We start from the raw sequence: 5,724 nt of genomic DNA, 5'->3' as shown, positions 1-5,724 counted from the left end.
TGGTGGAGGCTGAAAGAAGACTTTTATAGAAGTAAATAGAATTATGAAGGGTAAGGATAGGGTTGACGGTTAGAATCTTATTCCCAGAGTCGAAATGTTGAAAACTAGGAGGCATGCATCTCAGGTGAGAGGGGGCAAGTTCAAAGGAGATGTGAGGGGCAAGCTTTTTACAGATAGTGGTAGGAGTGTGGAATGCATTGCCAGGGGTAGTAGTGGAAGCAGAAGTGATAGGGACATTTAAGACACTTTTAGATAAGCACATGAATATGTACGAAATGGAAGGATATGGACCAAGGGCAGCAGGAGGGATTAGTTTAGTTTGGCATCATGTTCGGCACAACATCATGGGCCGAAGGGCCAGTTCCTGTGGTGTACAGTTCTGTGTTCTACGTGTTTTGCATATTAGTCAACTTTAACATTGGTGTCTCAATATCAGTATCTTCATCATCGTTGCCTCAAAAGTATTGTTTAGTTTCCTGGAAATTCATGTCACAGAAAAGTAAAAGAATTCTTCCCCTATATTTCACTTGTGGAGTTTGATGCATTTTGGATTATATATTAATGAAGTGAATTAGAGCATGAGTGGACAAAATGCAAAGTCAAAGCAAATAATGTTAAAGGAAATATTAATTGCTCATAAAGAACATATGACATGGAAATTCATTGTTAATATTGTGGTATATTTCTTCATGAGAAAATGTCCAAGGCAACAGGAGAAGCTGAACTGTGTAAGATGCAGAAGTTAGAGATAGGGCCACAAGATTTCAATCCTATTTTCCCCGCAGCTTCTCTGCTAAGGCATTCCTGGAGGGAGAAAGGAATGCAGCTGATAGTTTATGCAGCTAAAAATATGAAACATTATGCAAAGGTAGGTTAGTGAACAGGGAATATAAGGCAATCCCATAGATCCTGTCTTAACCAATAACAAAATGAACAAGTGTTAATTGTATAAAGGCTTCAAAAATGCCTAGATGTAATTATGATGATGTGTGAAGAATTAAAAGGGTATATGTTTGGTATAAACTTTAGTCAAACGAAAAGGAGGATGTTGCACTTAGAGATTCCTTGCTTCTGGTGGGGTTCAGTGAAGGTGGAGATGGCATTTTATGGAGAAATTGGATTTATCTCTGGTTTCAGCCTCAAAGTAGATTGAGAAGGCAAAATAGATTAGGAAAGCAAATGGCCATCTTAACTACTTTTCCCTTGTATCATGTGTATGAGACCTGAGTGGGGACCTACTCAAGGGCAGATCAGATTTGGACATACCGTGTATAAATTAGGAGATGCAGACTTGCAGGTAAAAGGGACCGTGAAAAATAATTCAAAATCTAGTGTCACGTAGCATGTACAAAAACAATGTAGACACACAGGTCAATACATAAGTGCAGATAGTACCAGAGATAATGGAAACTGCAGATGCTGGAGAATCCAAGATAATAAAATGTGAGGCTAGATGAACACAGCAGGCCAAGCAGCATCTCAGGAGCACAAAAGCTTTTGTGCTCCTGAGATGCTGCTTGGCCTGCTGTGTTCATCCAGCCTCACATTTTATTATCTGCAGATAGTACTGCTCCTTAGGTGCTGTATGGGTGCTTATGTATCAGTGTAGGTTTCTTCATTGTCACTGATTAAAATCCTTTAATTCCCTCCCTAATGACATTGAGGGTCTACTACAGTGCTTGAATTGCTGCGGTTCAAGAAGGCATGTTCTCAAGGGCAAGTAGGGAATAGGCAATAAATGCTGACCAGCCAGTGACATCCACGTCCCACAAGAAAATCAGAAAAATCAAATCTACCCTCACTCTTCTAAACTCCAGTGAAACAAACTAAGCCTGTCCGACCTATCCTCATAAGCCAATGGAGAAATTCTACATATCTAGTAACCCTCTTTCTCAGTTCTACCTATATTGTAATACTTACATGGAGCACGACAATTGGATCCTGCCCTTCCTGTGGCACGTTGCTTTCCTATCCTCAGAAGACGTCCTGAAACTTGGCACCAAATAGAAAAAAATTGAGCCATCTAAATACTAGATGGTGGAATTGTTCAAAAGCAAAAGCAAACAAACTTCCTTCTCTCTTCACTGAGCTCCTCATTAGACAAACTTTCAAGTTTGCAATCAATTTCCTCAGCTACACACACCTGCCTCACTGCCTTCAGCTGTTCTCAGTTTCTTAATGTCACACGTAGTCAATTACCTCCTTAATATCAGTAGCAGTCACTCTTGCTTCACCTCTGCAGTTTAACACTCTTGCCGAAATATGGAATCAAGGCTGTAATGAGGTCAGGCACTGAATGGCCCTGGCCAAAAGTGGAAAAATGAGGCTTTTTCCTAGGGTCAATTACTCAGGGACATAGGTTCACAGTGTGAGGGGGGAAGTTTAAAAGAGATGTGCGAGGCAAGTTTTTCCCAGAAAGTGTGGCGATTGCCTGGAACACACTGCCAAAGAAGGTGGTGGAAACAGACACAATAGCAGGGGAGCTGACGGCTTGGTGGGTATTATCAATGGACTATTAATGTCTGGGGACCTGGGTTCAAATCCTGCCTTGGCAGATTGTGAAATTTGAATTCAATAAATATCTGGAAGTAAGAGTCTAATAATGACCATGAATCCATTGTCGCTTGTTGGGAAAAAACCATCTAATGTCACTAATGTGCTTTAGGGAAGAAAACTGCCATCCTTACCTGGTCTGGTCTGCATGTGATTCCAGACCCACAGCAATGTGGATGACTCATAACTGCCCTCTGGGATGAGGCATGGGCAATGAATGCTGCCTAGATAGCAACGCCCTCACCCCATGAATGGAGAAAAGAAAAATTCAAGAAATACCTGGATGAATACATGAATAGGAAGGGAATAGAGAGATACAGATCCTGTTAGTGAAGACCGTTTTAATATGGAAGGTCAAAATGTGTCGGTGCACATATGGAGGGCCAAAGCCCATGTTCCCATGCTGTATTGTTTTTTGTTCAAATCCAAACAAAGCATCATGTTATTGTGAACTAAATATCACTGATGAACCTTCCATCAGTTTTTAATGATTAAGCATAGACTGCTGGGCTGGCAATTGGCCTGGTTTGATTTGTCCTGTTTTTATTGGACGAGGCATACCTAAGCAACTTTCCATATTGGTGAGTAGCTGACAGTGTTGTAACTGAATATCTTGATTAGGAAGGTAGCTAATTGACTAGATTAGATTCCCTCCAGTGTGGAAACAGACCCTTCGGCCCAACAAGTCCACACTGCCCCTTGAAGCATCCCACCCAGACCCATCCCCCTCTCACCCACACACCCCTGAACACTACAGACAATTTAGCATCGCCGATCCACCTAGCCTGCACATTTTCGGACTGTGGAGGGAACTGGAGCACCCGGAGGAAACCCATGCAGACACGGGGAGAATGTGCAAACTCCACACAGACAGTCACCCGAGGCTGGAATCTGGACTAGGAAAATGATGACTGGATAAGAAAACTTCTAAGACATTATGAACAGAGGAACCGCTGTGATTTTTTATGAACTCAAAAATAAAAGTGTGAGAAGTGTCAAGGAAGCTCTTGTGGTGCATTGGTAGTGTCCCTTCCGCTAAGTTAAGAGACCTAGGTTCAAGTCCTACCTGTTTCAGAGGTGTGTCATAACATCTCTGAACAGGTTGATTAGAAAATATCCGAGAACTGTCAAATGGTGTATTGGGCTATTTAAAGATCTCCACAGACATGTTTTAATGGACTCACTAGAAGGGTCTTGTGACCTAGTGGTGGTGCCCCTACCTCTGGACCAGAAGGTTCAGGTTCCAGTCCCATCTGCCACAGACGTGGATCATTATATATTTGAATAGATTGATTAAAATAACTATGTTTGAGTGCGTTTTCTAGTGATCTCAGGCCTCAAAACTCTTTACAGCCAAATTAATAATTTTGCAGTGTGGCCATTTCTACATTGGAAGGGATTCAATGGGCTGAATTTTCCTAATCCTTCAGAGAGTTTTTGAGAGTAGGATCAGGAGCACATTTGGAAATTAGGGTGTCAGAATGTTATTCCTGCTTCTAGACAATCTGGCCCAGTGTAGGTCATCAATGATGACAACTAGCTGTCTGGCAGTAGCAGGTAGCCTAAATTTAATAATGAGGAGGCTAACTCGGGGGACTGGGAACCCTCTGTTGAGATCTTTCCAGTGTCAGAACAATCTCTGCAATGAGAACTGAACACCATATTACTCTGAGGACAGAACCTGAGGTTGGGATGCCAAGGAGCCAGTGTCCCAGTGACATAACCATGGGCATGAAAGTCTGCACCTGTGGTTTCTGTAAGAGTTTTCACCTCTGCCCTGAGGATCCTACTAGCTTTAGCCCTTATCAGATTTGAACTTGCAGACAGCAAAAGAACAGGTGGAAAGGCACGTTGTGAAAGGGATACAAACAGCAATATTGATAGGTTAAATGAGTAGACATAAATTTGGCAAAAACTGTGGGAATTGTGAGGTTCATTTCGATAAGGACAACAAAAGATCAAAGTATTATTTAAATGGAGAAAAGCCACAGAAAGCTAAAACACAAAGGCACTCATGGGTACTTGAGAAGTGATCTCATTGAAATATAAACATTTCATAAAGGGCTTGACAGTGTAAATGATGAGAGGATATTATCTCCCATGGGGCAGTCTATGACTAGATGGCATAGCCTTAGAATAAAGGGACAATGACTTAAGACTGAAATTAGAGGAATTTCTTCTCTAAGAGGGTTGTAAATTTTTGGAACTCCTTGCCACAAAGTGCTGTTGGGTAGTCTTTGTCTACATTTAAGGTTGAGATGGATAGATTCTTGATCAATACAGGAATCGAGCATTATGGGGAAAAGGCAGGAAAGTGGATTTGAGGAATGTGTGATTCGCCATGATCCTGTTGAATGGTGGAGCAGCTCAAAAGTCCAAACAGCCTACTGCTGTTCCTAGAGCATCTCAATTTCAAGACCTTCTTACTGCCTGAGCAGTGTTTACCTTTTCTGGTGGAACTACCAGTCTTCCAAACCTGTGCGAGCTCGATAGGATCAGCAGCCATTATCCTTAATTTGGATGACATGCTCGATATGCAATTAAGAAGCTACCCATGGGAAGATTGTGGAGGTGGGCAGCACTCCCCCCGCCACTGAGGGACTGGCATTGTTCCAGATGGAAAAGTATTTTCGGAGGCAGTGATTCCATGCAATATTGACAATTATACCAGATAGTATGTACCTGTTCTCCTCTGAATTATGTTACAAGATCAGTTACATCCAGTTGAGAGGGCACAGGGGATTTGGTTTAACATCTCATCCCAAAGACAGCACCTCTGACAGTGCTGAACTCCTTAGTGAAGATTCATCTCAACTTTGTAGTGAAATCTGTGGTGAGACTCGAACTCAGGATCCCTTGATTCAGAGGCAGAGCTGTTCCCACTGAACTTTGTCATGATTGTGCATGAATGGGGTGGGGGCGGGTGTGGGTGGTGGTGATGGTGGTATTAGAGGAATTGATGGACTATGACTTTTTACGGTGATCAGTCAGTAAATCGGGGATTGAACAATATATATAGGTAAGCCCAAAGTCACAGGGGCAGGTCTGTGTGTGATCAGATTTTCAACCCGGATTGTCCTATAGAAATTTGACTTCATTTCCCGCTGAATAACCAATGTGCGAACTTCAAAGAACGAAGCACAAGAGAAATCCTGGAACCCCTCTGACCAC

This window comes from Stegostoma tigrinum, chromosome 16, assembly GCF_030684315.1.
Source record: "Stegostoma tigrinum isolate sSteTig4 chromosome 16, sSteTig4.hap1, whole genome shotgun sequence".
Taxonomy (NCBI): Eukaryota; Metazoa; Chordata; class Chondrichthyes; order Orectolobiformes; family Stegostomatidae; genus Stegostoma; species Stegostoma tigrinum.
Note: the sequence above shows the minus strand (reverse complement) of the source record.